Below are 16,769 nucleotides of genomic sequence, written 5' to 3' on the forward strand. Positions count from 1 at the left end.
CTTAAGTTATAGACGCGGGGCAGCAGACTCAAGACTTAACGATTAACTTCGCACATCCTTTGCCGGCGGTCTGCATTTGGAGACACTGTGTATGACACAAGTTCGGGCCAGTGCTGACAACTTGCGCACCATGCAGATGCATTTGCGAAGGCAGAAAGGTAGACGAGAGCAGCATCGTGCTCGTCAGTGGCGTAGCCAGGGGTTGGCACACCGGGCACGTGCCCTCTCGCCGTCCCGAAATTTCTGTCTTAATATGGGGCGTGCCCATATTTCCCTCTTCTCCGCCCCTTCACCCTTCCCGTACCCCTTCAAGTTGATTTCTGGCTGCGCCACTGATGCTCGTGCATTGCTGTTGTCGGAAGTACACTTTCTGAATCATCGCCGTTTCAACGCCTCGATGAGGTAGTCGTACTCCGTACCAAGTCTTACTTATTATCGCAGCACCTCACAAGCGACAAACCCATTGTTTTTACAAAACGACCCGACTGCATGGACGATTTAGGTTACTTGTGGAGGTGGTGTGCTCATTCCTGTCTGGTCAGCTGTATATAACTGGCAGTAGTGCTCGGGTTTTTCTTGCTACTATGAAAGTGGCGAAAAATTAATGCGGAACTCCGATAAATGCTGTAAGAACGAAATTGAAAAGTACATAGCAAAATCTTGTATCGAAACGTCTCATAATGAGTGTCTGCAGCAATAACGTCGAATAAAGAGACCAATGCAATATGACGTCGCCTGTCACTCATACGCAGCGCCTAGCACAAACTACGTGTGCTTCAGGTCTGATCATCGCACACACGGCAAACGGCTCTCACGAGGAATACGGACGTCCGCTGGTACGCAAGCCCGTATAGTCCGCGGCATGCGTTTGCTGCGACCCATGTTGCTCGTAGGTGTATCACGTACAGGTACTCGAACTCGCGATTACGAGCACATTAACTGCATATAACGGGCGACAGTATACCTGTGAAGGGTGGGCTTACTGCGATCGGCTTTTTTCCCCCTGCCTCGCCATCGTGTACAGCAGCATCGTGCTGTCCAAATGGCGATAGTGCACGCTCATACGCATTATTGCGCTGCCACCGCTCTCTCCTGCTCGGGCCTTGTACTCCGTCGCGACCCTGCAACTCGACCACCAGTCATACTTGCGACTCACTAACGCTTCGCCGCCACCACTGTCAAAATTATCCAAGAAAAAAGAAATGGCGACAAGAGTAAGCTGTTCGTCGTGCTTTAACTTTCGCCTTCGTGTCGCTTGGTTTTCCTTTTCCTCTTCGTTTTTCGTCTCCTTTCTCCCTGCTTTCTTTTCCTTTCTTCCTATCATTTTTTTTTCGTTAAGTTTCACTACCCCAGCCATTCCCCCCTAGCTGTTCGCTTCCATCTGGAACGAAAAGACACGATCAGCGATGGGGTCGTAGCGTCAGCGCTGTGGCGGCGCGAGTCTGCTGTCGCCGGGGCTCACCGTTTTTGAAGAGGCTGGTCACAGTCGTCCCCGGCTGTGTCGTATTGCCGGAACAAGAAGAGGGGGGGAGGCCCGACCCGCTCGCGTTCCGAAAGCGACGTGCCAACTTGACGGCCGGGCTTCCTCCACCGCGACGACCGTCGAGCGTGAATGCGACGCCGGCCACGGGGTGTATTATACTACGCGCTCTGGCGTATCTCGAGCTCGCGGCCCCGGCCTGCGTACATCCTGTGTTCTACGGACGGCGTGCAAATCGACGTAACGCGTGGTGACTCAGCCGTTGCCCTCCTCCTAACACCTTGCTCGTTATTGTACAAGCGGATATGGTCATTCGTCCCATTTCCATCACTCACCTGCACCCCTCTCCACCGCTCCACTTCCTTATCTTATTTCATTATCACTGTTTATCATCCTTATCGCATGTGACATTTTATTAAACGAGCAATTCTATCTCGCACATCCGCTGTGTTCCAACCCCTACTCAATAAGGTGGGTCCTGATAAGGGCACTAATCACCCTGCCGTGTGCAAGTTGTTCGATATATTGCACTTTGCGTGTGTTTTATCACCGTACAAATACGAAGCTGGGTGTATAGCAGGTGCAAGTGCTCATGCATTCCATTCATGTTGTCCGAAGCGTTCGATATCGGCACTGGGCTCAAAGCGTTGCCAAGCGCTGCCTGAAGTCAACACATTATAGGCCGAAAACAGCCCTAGAAACGAAGCTGTCATTACGTCACTGCCGCAAGGAGCAGTGAATATCGTATCCCTCTGATATTAAGTTACTGCTGGTCTCAAAAAAAAAAATAATTAAAAAAATAATAAAAAATAAAAGAAATAAATAAAAGGAAAGAAAGAAGAGAAAAAAAAAGCATTTGGTAAACGAAGTCGCCGCATAACTAAAGCAAGGCGTGGCTGCTCAATCACGCACTCTCGTGTCCCGTTTTCGTCATTTGAATTTGTGGAACTTTAATGCCAATAGTAACGCATTTCACCTACGCCGCCTGATTGTTGTGCAGTCTCTCTTATCGGGTATGTGCCATTGTCTTTGAGACATCATCATCATCATCATCATAATTACCACTACCAACCGCGCCGCATTCATCATTATCAGCCCCGTTTGTCTTTATGCAAGGAGTGAGGAGGATAATAAGGAATATGAGAAGAATTGAGAACAGCCGCAGCCAGATGGCGCAATTTCAAGGCTTACGCAAAAACCATCGGGGACATCTTCGGCTTGGTGTGGTCGAATCCGCGCAGAGTCATTCAAAAGCCGGGTATAGAAGTCGCTGCATCCTTTTTCCTACCCCTGCGCCGCCAACAGCTGCCGAAATTTTGTAAAGCGGGGCCAATTCCTTGGCACGCCAAACAGCTGCGCGTGGAAAATCAAATAAACAGGCGACACTTTCAGCGTCGTCTCCGTGGCCTCCATGGACTCTTAACCATACGCGCACGTTCGGAACGTATAGTGATGTACTGTATCATTTAAATAATGCAGCCTTGTATGGCTACAACGAGCGTTGATTGCACATTATGCACATGAGCTCCGACGGCTGCAGTCCTGCCGATCATAGGCGCTCGAATTCGCACTTATATCACTGCTACTAATGACATTCACGAAATTCTACCAAGGATGGATTTGTGGCGCCATCGAGCGCTCTGTGCATAATGTGTCCGTAGAGATCAATAAGCATAACGCTGCATTTTCTGTTTCTTTCTTTCTACGTTTTCCTTGGTTTTCTTGTGTGTACTGTTCCTATAGCACTTATCTATGCGCATTTGCGCTGTCAAAAGTCCTGGACACATCATTAAGAAAATGTAGAGGAAGAACAGGTTCAACACACATGTTGGAATATACGTGAAGCGAAGCTTTATAGTGAAGCGGTTAATTATATGTGCTATGCAATTAATTGCGATGCGTACAATTATGTTTACTCTACTGCGCAACGTGTAATCTCATGGAATGTTTGTTTAGGCACCACAAAGCTGACAACTTTAACCTCATGCAATTTTTATGCTTATGCACTACACCACTGACGAGCCAGGCCGAAATGCAAATACGAAATCTGGAGGACGCAGCGTGTGTGAGACGTCTACACAGCGATGTCACGAGGACGAAGGCTGTGGTGACTGATGCTTCTCTAATAAATACAATCATAACAGGTGTGCGCAATGAGAAGTACAACAGATATATCTAGCTACATCTAAGGATTCTGCATGTCTTGTGTAACAGTGGCACACATATCCATCCTGGATAATTAGTCAATAAAGGGCGCACCCTGTAGGGGTGGGGGACATACGGTATGGCTAAATCAAGGAAAGTGAAGCAAATCATAGAATCCGTTAAATATGATGGGCGCTGTTACATTATAATTGTCGGTGTGCTTTTTGCCTATGAGCCGACATTGTATGTACAGGCTTTATGTCTACGAATACATTCTTTTTTCATTGCGCGGTGCAGAGGTGCGCTTTCCGGCACTACTTTGTCGGTCAGTATACAGGGCTTATTTACTTACTCTTGCATTCGGACGCTCATATAACTTTATATTACAGGGTGTCCAAGCTAACGTTAACCAAGCTGTTCAAAGAAAAAAAAAGATTTAGAAAGCACGGTGCAATATATACGATCGTAAGACGTACGGTGTTCTGAGTACAGTCGATGAGGGTAGCTATATAGGGGCTTGTTGGTACGGCATATCTTAGTGTACAGGACACCGTACGTCATGCAACTGTAAGTTGCACTCTGTTTTTTTTTTTCACCTTTTTTTTCCCTTGAACACCTTGACTAATGCTAGCAGGGACACACGGTTTATCCGCCAAGATACCGACCAAACCATGCAGCATACAGCGGCCAGCATCAGCAGCAGCCACGCCAAACCAGGCGGAGCAGGAAAATAAATCTTCGCTTTAAAAGTGCTTGCAGTGGATACTCGTAGTAAGGGCAGTCGCCACCCAATCGTATTATTGGACATGTCACTATAGCGAAGGCGGCCGGCCAATGACAAAGAGCAGTTACGAATGAAAAGCTGGGTACCTGGAGTCCCTTGCCAGCTTAACTCTACGAGTTACGACAGGACACACCAGACGCTGCTAATCAGGGCCCATGTTAACAAAAAAAATAATAATAATAATCCTTACACAGGAGGGTTCCTCAGTGGCCAGCGTTCAGGTGCCCGCCGCTCAAACAGAGATCAGTATGATAGCAATGTTACCGCAGCGGTGGTGGCCAATCGTTGATAGTATAGCACTTAGAAAAGCTTTGTGAATATGGGCGCCAATTTCTGCAACATGCCTGACATGTGATCGGAAACACCTCTCCGAATTCATTATACACAAGCCAATCATTTAAATTTAACCAGTTTCTAACTATGTATCGTCAGCTTCAATACCTTCCAATGCTTTCGTGTTTCTTTTATCTAGATGCCAATACGGTGTTTGGTTTTGTTGTATGCTGTTCTGTATAGCATATCTTTTTCTTGCTTTAGCCTTTAATTTCGTGAATTATTCCTATATTTTCTTCCCTACCTCCCCGCTTTTTATGTATCATACCCCTTGCCTGTTACAAGATTAAATGACGATGATAATGATCAGTAGCAGTCAGCCTGTCACAGAATCAGCCTTTTCATTAGTACACATAAATATTTCCCTTGATCCCAGCGATAAGGCCCGTTTCCCTGGCTCAGTAGCTATGGCGTTCTACTTCTCAGCACATGGTCGCGGGTTCGTTACCCAGCCGTTACGGCCGCTTTCGTAATGGGGGCGAAATGCAAACAAGCTCGTATATGGATGGCTCTATTGGTGTTCGTTAAAATACCCCACGTGGTCACGATTAATCGGGAGCCCTCTACCACGACGTTTCAGCCCCTGTATAATTTTGGGCCGTTAAACGCGCTCAACCAACGCATCCAACCATGCATCTATACGTCTACTCAGTGTTGCACACCGCTTTCGCAGTCGACACGCGGACTAGACTCTCCCTAGCTACTGCAGTCGATGTCCAGCTTATACGAAGAGAAAACTAAATAAAAAATAAATTCAAGGATGAAAAGGCGCATGGAATGCTGCGGAGGACGTACTGCGTCGAGTGTGCTTTTGTATAAACGGGCAATGACGTACGCTTACGGACTCAACGCGAGACAGCGGGTACAAAAGGTGTCGCACGGCTTAGTGCCGTCGATGGCTGCGGGCCAAGCAAGGCAAGATATATGCCGTACATACGCCGCGCCCGGGTGCGAGATTAACGCACAACAAGGGCGACGAAGCGGCGTTGTCATGGAGGCGTGGTGGCTGATGGAACGTTTTCTTTATTTCGGTCAACAATGCAGGCTTGCTTGATAGACACAAAGGAACGTCACGTGAGTGTATGCGTACGTCTAGCCGCATAGTTGAACTCGTCATCCGAAGCGGACTTAGGTGCGCGGCCAAATATTTTGGCGCAAATGCGCAAATTCGTTCAAATTCGAGAGACGGGGCCCCCGCCTGCCAATCGCGCTACGGTAGGTATTAGCCGAAGACAAGCGGTGTTTACAATCTGCGCGGTTTTTGCGAGCCCTAGGCCGAATTCACAGGTCTCTTTGTTCGTAAGTGCTGTTATTCATCGGCTGATCGCCTTCCCTAATAACGTGTCCTACATCAGTACTGGCTGGCACGAACGCGTGTAGCGTATGAACGTTTTGTGAATACAGGTCCTCGTTCCTAAGTGTTCCTTGCCCCATTAGCCAGCCGCTTTCATTACTAATACATCCAGCATCAGAATTGAAGGGAATTTCGCCCTACAAACAATTCTAGCATAAGCGCTCTCTGTGAATACGGGTCCTAGTCCTTGGATATTCTTGCCGGCCAAAGGAAAAAAAAAAAAAAAAAAAAACGACAGTGATTAAGAAAATAGAAAAAGCAAAAGTAGTTCACTTGTAGGAAAGTACCGTTACTGTGCGCGCTTCGCTTACGTTCGCGAGACAGCTTCGCGCGTGTTTCTGATGGAACTAATGTTTTCCGAATCGGCCAATACACAAACACATTTCTCGGTCGGCTTTATTATTTAAATATCTCCGCATTGCTTACATTTAGTGCGTTTATTTCATTCTGATTCTTGTTGTTGTTGTATTTCTGTTGTGCAACTTAAGAGTAATGTGAAATTCTGCAACCTACACACGAGGCTCCAAATTGCCGAATAATGTATACGTGCCTCGAAGCAGCTGTTTCTGCTTGGCAGAACCGGCGAACCCTGCAGATATCCCTAAACGGCGTTTGGAAGGTTGCCCACGCAAGTGCACGAACGTAAGCTCTCCTGAACAAATGAAAAAGAAAAAGAGCCAAGAAATTATACGAGAAGATAAACGAGCTGTCACTGGGCAACCTCATACGCGAACTCAACCCCGGCGAAGAGCTGTATATATACACGTGTTTCGCACGGGCGGCAGGTCTCGTTTGGGATTAAAGTAGTAATTATACGGCGTGTGTGTATGTATATATATATATATATATATATATATATATATATATATATATATATATAAAGGGGTGAATGTCCGTGCATAGAGTGCTGAGACTAGGGCGTTACATTTCACACGGCGAGCAAATACAGTTCTACAAAGCCAGCAGCAGCAGCCCAGGTGCGTAGGTGCCCGCTTTCGCTTCTCGGCCCCTGTGCTGTGCTCTCTCTTTAGTACAATGGCAAGCATGCACGGTGTGCGCAGGGATCACCGACGAGCACAGTACAATGCTTTTTGCTATGAGGTCCGTCTGTAGCGAGCACTATACACAAACGAGCGCACGGGCCCAACGTTGTGCCCCACTTTGTCATTCTCGGTTTCCCACGGCGTGGGCGCGTAAGCATGCCGGTGAGAATCAGAGTGGTGAGAATCCAAATGAAGAGAAAGAAATAATAATAAAGAAAACATGGAAATAAGTAAGAGTGAACTATTCAGCGAAAAGAAGCTCGCGCTGCCTTTCTGCGGAGGTTTCCTGCTCCAGCTCCCTTCTTCGGCAAGACCCGCGTCAGCTTCGCCGTTTTGATGCCGTGACGCGCATGTCATGTCTGGTGAACAAGCGGCTACATGAACGAGAAGGACAGATAGCTGGAGCGGTCACATTGTTTTGTGTCGCAGGGTGCGCAGTGACGTCGGAAAGTTTGCTTAACTAATTATATGTACGACATCACGGTTGGCGGGCACCTATACTCTTACGACGTGTTCTACGTTATCATTATTAGTCATGTAAAGATATATCTGTATATATACAAAAATCACCAAGAGCAAGAAAAGCTCGCTAGGAATTACCTCCTAAGCGAGACACGCAAGAATCTGAAAAACGCTAAATATTAATGAGGCAAGGTATAGCCAGCGAGGCATTCGTAAGCCAACATCATCCTTTCTTATCGTGTCAATAAAACATAAAAATAATAATAAAAAAGAACACAGAATCGTGAATAGGGGCTCTGGTTGTAGGCGGGGCAAAGCTATTTAATTGGCGGGGTGATCAGCAATTAGTCGGTAAAGATACAAAGAAAATAAAAAGAACAAGCCCTGTGCGTGCGTGCGCCAAACCATCCATACTAGTTTAATACGTATCAATTCTCAACAGTCCGGGAGAGTAGATACTTTTCTATACGAAGGGTTCCCTATCGTCACACGATCGAGGAATTAACCATAAATAAATCAACTCCACCAGACTGTAGAAATCTCCCGCACACTTTCGCCGCGGCTACCCGCCGATAGGCAAGAAGGGCTGCGCTGTCGGCTCTCTCGAACATGCGGCGCGTTTTCTTCCTCATGGCGGCCCCTGAAAGATCGCGGGACTCCACAGCAAGCATTGTACTAGCCAAGTGTATGCCAGCGTTGTTTACGCAACCTAACGAAGCAGATCACGTCATGCGCCACGCTTTGCAATCCCGCGCTGTTCTGACGCAACGTGATGCGGCTCTTCGCTGTTCGCGTGACGGGGCGGTATAAACCGCGCGTTAGACCCAACTGCGCGCTGTCGGTTGCGTTTTATGGTGTGTGCCACGTCATGGAAAATTAACTTTGGCGAAAGCCATCAGAAGAAAGGAAACTTGCGTTTAAGCATCGCGGTTACAGTCGAGACTGAAACGACACGAAGAAAGTAATGATAGTGGCGGGCAAGAATGGAAGTCTATTTTCGCTGGCGATGGCAAGTTGGAGGGGATTTCAGTGCTGATCTTGTCACACAGCTGGGGACGCGTGGATCGGTAGGCGGAGTAAGCTATGCGGAGAAAAGCCAAGGTCCAGCGTCAGCGTCGCGCAAGAAAGATGATGAGCAGCGCACGGCGGCCACACTCGGAACATTTTTACACCTTTATGAGTGCATAAAGGGTGTTCAGTTGTCCCAGGGCTAACACCCTCACGTTTAAAGGGTAAGATCAAATTGCTGGTGGGAACCAATGATGGTGTGTTGTTTGCCGACTTTTTTTTTTTTTTTTTGCGAGTAAAAATGATGGCAACCGTGACAGGTGACATAAGACGTGCATTAAATAAAATTTCAAATCTATTGTTGTCAAATACTCCTGTCGAATATTTCCGTACGCCCAAGGCTGTCAGAATGATTAAATAACTTTGGACTACGTCTTTTATCACCGCCGGTCTAGTTTGAGCTCCGCTGTCGTGCTCAATAAATTTTAAAGGCACTAGCGGTAGGGGTGTTACTCATGGGACAATGCATCGGCAAAGGGTCGCAGCAGAGAGGACCAAGCGCAACGCACTCGAGAAACAAAAGCTGTGAGAAGGAAAAGAGAATGCCCGGCCTATCGTCAACAAGGAACTTAGGCTAGCACACAATGCGACTGAGGCACTGCAGAGATCTTACACAACGTATTCGCCGAGTTTAATGTTGAATTATTGAATACAGGCACATATTCAATATCTAATATTGCAACAGGTATACCGAGGGACATACGGACGGACAGATGCCATGGAGCCGTCACCTAGCATAATAGCGGACGAGTGTACTGATATATCGTGTGGGTCGCGGACTTCGAAACGCCACCAACGCATATGGTGAACATATTGCCCAGCAGATATGGAGAGAAAGAACTTCAAGTGTTTCGACTATGCTTAGGGAATGCCCCAGGAATTAAGAAATAACTGCGACAATTACAATGCCATACAAAGTTACAATGTCATACAAGCAGTTACAATGTCATACAAAGGGCCTAAAGTCCTGCTGCACAGCATTTGTGTCCACACATTATACGGTGTGCGTATATGATATATTTCCAGCCAAATGTGTATTTAGTAAGGGTGTTCGGAAAAGTGAAACACGTGCCGTGGTGGTGTATGGTTGCTCTGGCGCTGCGCTGCTGAGCCCGAGAATGCGGGATCACATGCCGGCCTCGGGATTTGAAATGCAATGCAAATATTCCGGTGTACCGCGCATTGGGCGCACGTCAAAGAACCCCAGGTGGTCGAAATTAATCCGGAGTCCCCCCACTATAGCGTGCCTCATGATCAGGTGGTGGTTCTCGCAAGTAAAACCACAGAATGTAATTTTTTTTTATAAGTGAAGCTGCCGAATACGCATATTTCGAAAAAAAGTGTAACCGAATATGGCATCAAATACTGAATACTTTGTGATTCCTAAAACAACAGGAAATAAGAAGTACGCAGCAAGTCCGTCTGATTAAAAAAAGAAAAAAACGAATTTACATTGGCACGCACATGTAATAGAGTTCACAATTAGACACTCGGACAACTGATTAATTTATAAATGAGAAAACAACTGTTTTCAGCTATCTGTGGCACACCACGGCAATGTAAGTAATGAGACATGTCACTCGGATGCACGTACAGTGTTCTGTTCGCTGAAGGAGAGAATTGTGATGGTACAGCGCTGCAACTTGTTTTAATGGCGGGATGAAAACATGGTAAGACTGACGAAAGAATAAATCAGAACAAATTTATATATATATATAACTTGCTTAAAAGCGAGCCGTTCTTATTGAATGGCGGTAATTTCTTGAGCAGAAGTTATCCATCTCATGCGTTTCGCTCAGAAATGATTGTCCCTGTGTAACAACCGCGGCTATCCTGCAGCAGAATCAAAAAAAAAAAAAAGTTCACATCAATCGTTCTGTCACACTCGCGAGTCCAGCAAATGTCTTTATTTGTTATATATTCCAGAGAAATGAATATTCAACACCTTCGAACAGTGAAATCTCGAATCGAAATGCGAATCGACTAGCGGATACTATTCGATTTGTGTTATATATTTCGAATATTCACACACCGCTAGTAGTTAGAAATCATTGACATCTTGATGAATGCCAGATCTGACGAATGTCGTTCACTTTCACGCTGCACAATAAAAAAGAAAAGAAACAACAATACTGAAATTTGCACACAGTATAGCACAGAAGCTGCACGTGCACATTACTTTTTGTGCTGCGTGGTGCATTGTACATGTTTGAAACATATGCGATCTGTCTGGGAGCATGTGCGTGTTAACGGTTTACTTATAGAGTGTTGTGCAACGCACGCGTTTAAGACTTCCGGGAGCGCATTAATAGTGCTCGGATGAGTTCGTGCCGCGGCGCGGCCAAAATGCTACACGACGCCACCAAGGTGCCCAACAGATGAACTCGAACGCCTTCAGTTCCTGTTCCACCTCGGTTCGTGTGCCGTTTTTGTGAGCGTGACGTTTAGCTTTGCAGTTTCTCTAATTTATGCGTGCGAGATCTCTTCGGACGTGACTACTAAGGGCAGAAATGCCGACGGCAAGAGTGAGCTGCCGGTCAGGCCTGCCGAGAACACAGCACGTTTAGGGGGGGGGGGGGGGGGGGGGCGCTCACCCGTTTGCAAGAGCTGCCGCCTGCAGCCGAGAGTGTTGAGAAGTGGGCAAGCATGGATACGCCGTTGGAGCGTGGGAGGACGTCTCAAAATAGAACAATTTTTATTCTTTAATTTCTGAAACTGAAAGGAAACAACAAGGATGATGATGAGAAATGAAGTAAAGCGCCAGCAGGTTAATGAAAGAGGAGCAACGCGGACGAGAGGCGTAAATGATTGGAACGAGATGAAAACGCGCAAGGGAAAGCGCGTGAGTCCTGGGAAAGAGGAAGAAAATGAAATTGTGCTCCGGGGGAGAAAACAAAAGCGCCGACACCGAAAAGAAAAAGAGAAGTGAATAGAAAGAAAATGCAGCCGCTGAATCGTGGCAAAAGAAGGGTCGAATGCATGCGACGACAACCACAGCGCGAGAAAACAGAAAACAAAGAAGGATAAATCTTTGCACGAGCGTTAATCAACTGACCAACCCGTTCCGCTAGCGTGTCGCACTGCGAAGAACCTCCGTAACAAGCTGTCTCGTCTCTCTTTTGCGCGTGCTATGCGAACGCGGACGGGCGAAGATTCGCAGCGCCAGGAATTTCCTGGCGCACTTCTTTTGTACGCGGCGCGCCAACCGAGGCGAGACAGGGCGTTGTGTGTGAAGAGCGCACGCGCAGAGAGAGAGAGGGGGGGGCGCAGAAAGGACGGACGGATGGACAGACGGCATCGGCACCGCGTCCAGGTTGGCGCGTTGTTTGACCACCGCCGCAGATGAGAAGGGGGTTCTTTGAGGCGCCCGCGTGGATTGCGGGTAGAAAACAAGATAGAGACTATAGGGGCATGGAAAAAATAATAAGCAAGAAAACAGACGCGCAACGCAACGACGCTAGCAGCGCGACGTGCGCCGCACGCGCTGCTCGCGCGCGCGCGCGTGTGTGAAGAACCACGCGCGTCAGGAGCAACGACCCGAAAGGTGCACCACAAGTGGCGTCGTCCGAACTGTGCTCCACTTTTGTTCCATGCGCTTGCGGTTATAATAAGACCGTTGCTTTTTGAAGAGGTGGATTGCAACAGGGCATGCATGGGGGGCGGCATGGCTGGGAGATGCCCGTCTGCACGGATGGTAGCGTGCTCAACTCCAATTAAACGGAGGCCTCAAATGGAGCCGTTGAAACCACCGACGTTGGCCACCTATAGCTCCCGTCTCCTCCTCGTTAGTTCTTTGTTCGCTCCGGAGAACTCTTTATTTATTTTGCTTTCTTTCTTGCTTTGGGCACAGTGCATACCCGGTATCGTGTCTGTGACAAAGGTGCGTTCGCCAGAAAGCAATTGCAACACATTGTTATCGATTGTCGCCGTGTAGGAAAAAAGGAAACAAGATAAACCTCGGTTTTTACGTGCCAAAACCACGATACGATTATGAGGCACGACGTAATGGTAGACTCCAGTTTTATACTGACCGCCTGGGGTTCTTCAGAGCGCACCCAATGCACGGTACACGGGCGTTTTGACATCTCGCACCCATGGAAATGCGGTCACCGCGTCCGAGATTTGGCTTAGCAGCGCAACACCGAAGCCACTACCCCACCACGGCGGGTGATCGTCGCTGTGGACAGCAGAGAAAGAGCAGGCATAAAGGGGGATAATATGGACGAATCGGAGCTTTCGACAGCCTGCGCTGCAAAAAATGGTACTTAGAGCAAGTCTCCCGCGGACATGTTTTCACTGATCGATGATGTGCGTGAACGTAAATGTCATGATGGATATGGCAGCGAAATCCTGACTGGTAGTGGTGGCATGTACAGCACGTAGCCGACTTCATTCAGTCGATCACGCTTTGCAGAATGACGTCAACGCCATACTAATAAAATTGGGGCTGTACTCGCAAAAAGCCCTTATACGTTAGAACGATTCGTAAAAGCAAATTCCAGCCTATCCTGATGCTGGACATGCTAATTAGTGAAAACGGTCAGCCAATGGCAAAGAGCACTTGCGAACGAAAAACTTTGTGAGTTCGGCCTCTGAAATCATGAAAACCGATTCGACAACGCTTGTTACGCACAGTAATGTGAGTGCGACTTTGTAGCCGTTGTCTTGCAGCGCTCTACTCGAGCGAGCTTCTGAACAGACGGGCAAAGGATATGCCACTGAAGCAAATGCATGGAGTTTCGCCCCATCCACAGAGCTAGCACAATTGCACGCGGTATAAGCACATGCGTTAGGACAAATCGGTGCGTCTCCAATGCCAAAATACAAGTTCACCGACTGCTTATCACCACCCCAACTCTCGCACCAATTGGTTTGGTCGGCACACCGCGTTAACTACGAAAGGTTGGTGAGCAGAGTAGAGCCGGCTGAAGATGGAAAGTAATGACAACGCTGCAAGAGAAGTATTTTCATTTTTACTTTATCTGTGTTTTTTTGTAATACGCGGTGCAGACACAGATCAATATAGCGGCGCCTGTTTGCGATGTGTTGTGCTGGAACCGACGGCCTGTACAGCGGCGTCGTAAAGCGTGTTTACGCGCTCATAATTAGCATGCCAATTTACTTTGCTTTCTTATTTTTCTCCGTGAAGTCTCGCAAGACACAGGTCCGTTAGCAACGCCAGGTAAGGGTTCTACTATAATGTCACTGTGACGCTGAGAAGTGCATTTTTCTTTCTTTCTTATTAAATTTCTTCGCCTTCGTCCTGCAGAAAGCTGTAACTGCGAATGCGTGAAAACGCGCGTGCGTAATATTTTACGCCTAAATTGACAAAAAATGCTTCATAAGTGTAACAGCTACTTCAACGGCCATCTTGTGATCCTACGACAGACAGAAAACAAAAGGCGGAGCGCAGGAAACTTGAGCCTTCTAGCGGTGGCATGATGCCGGAGGCCGGAGGAGGAGGAGGAGTAGATTTTAATGGAGAGAAAGGAGGAGAGGTCGGCCTGGAGAGCGTGTCTCTAGCCTGCTACTCCTCACTGGGGAATGGGGAAGTGGGAAATACAGGGAAAGGTAGGTGGCGGATGATTATGATATGGTACAATGAGATACTATATACACGTTGTCCAATATGCGGATGCGCACTGGAGACGCAATACACTAAGAGCAATCTTGTCCATACAAAAAGTAATCTTGCCACAAAAAGTTTTTGCGCAAACACATTTCGCACTGACTACACGTCTCACAGCTTCTATAGGCGATCATCTAAACCAGTCTCACTTAAAAAGTTCGAAAGTGCTTTTATGGCACGTTGGGCACAGTCAACACTCCTCCACGCGCCCAAAAGCTTTTCTTCTGAAAAGGGGCGGGAGTCCAAGCTGTCAACTGTAGATTTGAGTTTTCTGCGTTCGGCCGCATATTGAGGGCACACGCAAAGTGCGTGAGCTATTGTCTCGAGAGTGTGACAGACGCTACATTCAGGGTCCCGTGTTTGTCCAATCTTGTGAAGGTATCGGTTGGTGTATGCCACACCCAGCCGTAATCGATGAATGAGCGTTTCCTGGCTTCTCCGCAACCGAAGTGGATGCCGGAATTGTAATCCAGCGTCAAGTCTATGGAGGCGCTCTTGTCGATGTTCGGGGTTGTCCCAATGTTGCGCCGTAGAAGTTTTAAGGGAGGTATGGAGCAAGGCGTTAATGTCATACCGGGAAAAATGAATTTTTATAATAGTTCCGTCAGTGTGCGCCTGTTTTGCTTCTGCGTCAGCCTGTTCGTTTCCAGCTATTCCACAATGGCCAGGAATCCACTGCAGCACGATGGTATGTCCGGAATGAGACGCCTCAGCAAGCAGATACATGATGTCAGAAACCAGGGGACTATATGCGGTTCTGTCACTCATATAATTGCTGATGAGTTGCAGTGCTGGTTTTGAGTCGCAGAACACCGTCCACTTCTCGAGACTTTGTTGCAGTATGCAACGTACTGCTTCTCGAACTCCGGTCAACTCAGCTGCTGTAGACGACGTCCTGTGTCCTATCTTGAAACGTTGTGCGATCCCCATTCCTGGCACCGTGTAGGCCGCCGCGGAAGAGGTCTGTGTCACAGAACCATCTGTAAAAATGTGTTCGTAATATCCATACATGTAAGCAATGTATGATAGCGCGAAATGCTTGAGGCCAGCAAGCGGCATCTTCGACTTCTTCGTTATTCCAGGGATTGAGAGCCTGACCGTTGGCTTTGCCATCGTCCAGAGTGGAACTTCGGGTATGTCATACGGTTCGAAGTCCGACGGCAATAAGTCTTGCTGCGACAACACGGCTTCTGAGTAGGCGGACACAGGCCGTACGCTTGTGACGTTCGTGAGTGGATGGTTCCTGTGTCTAGTCAGTACCCTTAGATGCACTCGCAATGGCTCATGTTGCAGATAAACTCGAGCTGGGCACGCACGTGCCTCTGCAATAGTGCCCCAAGTAGACGCACATCGTGGTAGTCCTAGGCAAATTCTCAGTGCGCGAGCCTGAGCACTTTCAAGTGTGCGTACAGCAGTTGTCCGGAGGCCGGAGAATGTGTTGCGACAACGTGCTGCCGTGCAAGCTTATTTAAATAAAGAAGAAAAACAAACGGCACTGGTTTTCGGCCGCCAAGTGAGAACCGGCACTATGCCCCCCTCCCGTCTCATTTTCCTAACTCGATTTCCTAACTCCTAACGCGAAGTTTTCGCTATTGGTCATCGTGGCTGTAAATTGAAAGGAACATGCGGCCCCTTGGAAGAGAATGCAGGAGGGCAAACACGCCGTCAAATAATGAAGGTACGATTTTCAACAAGACACCATCGCACGCACATCACGAATTCTCTGCGGGACCTCTGTCGCACCGGCCCAAGGGACACTATAATGGCAATGATAATAAATCTGTTGACTCGGAAAGTATCCATTATTAACCTCATTTCCTTCGTTTCAAGGCTGGGGGCGGGGAAAGTCGATTATTACTGGAGAGAAAAAAAAAAACGACGTGGAACTTCTCTTTTTTGAACTTCGCGTCAAGCTCAGCGCTACCACGTCTGCATGACATCGCGAATTTCAATGTCGTACGCAGATAGGGCGCAGGAAAGGCTCACGAAATTTGCCCGGCCGAGCTTCTGCATCCATTAGATTGCAACGAAAGCGTTCTTTCCCGATGAACCATTAACTACACCCGAGTAGACACTGTCATAATCCATGACGCCACGGTGATTATTACTGCACAGAAACTTCGGGGTAACGTAACCCCCCATCTTTAGTCTTTTTTTTTTTCTTTTCCCCTCTGTTTTATGATTGTCATCATATCTCCTCTCATGCGGGAGCAGTGGCCGTTTTACTGTTGTAGATAAATACTTATACAGTTCAACTTAATATTCCTATTTTGCGTCCATATACAAGTTATAGCGAATAAACATCTTGTATCGTGTCGCATTATTAAGTTGTACCGTATAAAGTTCTACTGTATAAAGTTGGCTTAGTAATGAAGGCAGCTCGCATAGAATTAAAAAAAAAGTACTTGTTAAAGAGAATAAACGACTGAAGAGAGCGAGGGGTGTTAACCGGACCAGCGTGCAAACGCTGT

At 47.5% G+C, this 16,769-nt stretch overlaps 1 protein-coding gene and 1 long non-coding RNA gene across 3 annotated transcripts in view; both read right to left on the reverse strand.

Moving 5' to 3' along the window:
• Positions 1–16,769, reverse strand: part of LOC126546998 (uncharacterized) — a 97,833-nt gene that overhangs the window by 15,887 nt on the left and 65,177 nt on the right. The gene's annotated exons all lie outside the window — the stretch shown is intronic.
• LOC129380837 (uncharacterized) lies at positions 1,216–3,493 on the reverse strand. Its single transcript, XR_008609051.1, has 2 exons — positions 1,463–3,493; positions 1,216–1,381 (listed from the first exon to the last, which is right to left on the reverse strand). It is a non-coding gene; the product is annotated as an uncharacterized lncRNA (long non-coding RNA).

Source organism: Dermacentor andersoni, chromosome 1 (assembly GCF_023375885.2).
Source record: "Dermacentor andersoni chromosome 1, qqDerAnde1_hic_scaffold, whole genome shotgun sequence".
NCBI classification, from domain to species: Eukaryota; Metazoa; Arthropoda; class Arachnida; order Ixodida; family Ixodidae; genus Dermacentor; species Dermacentor andersoni.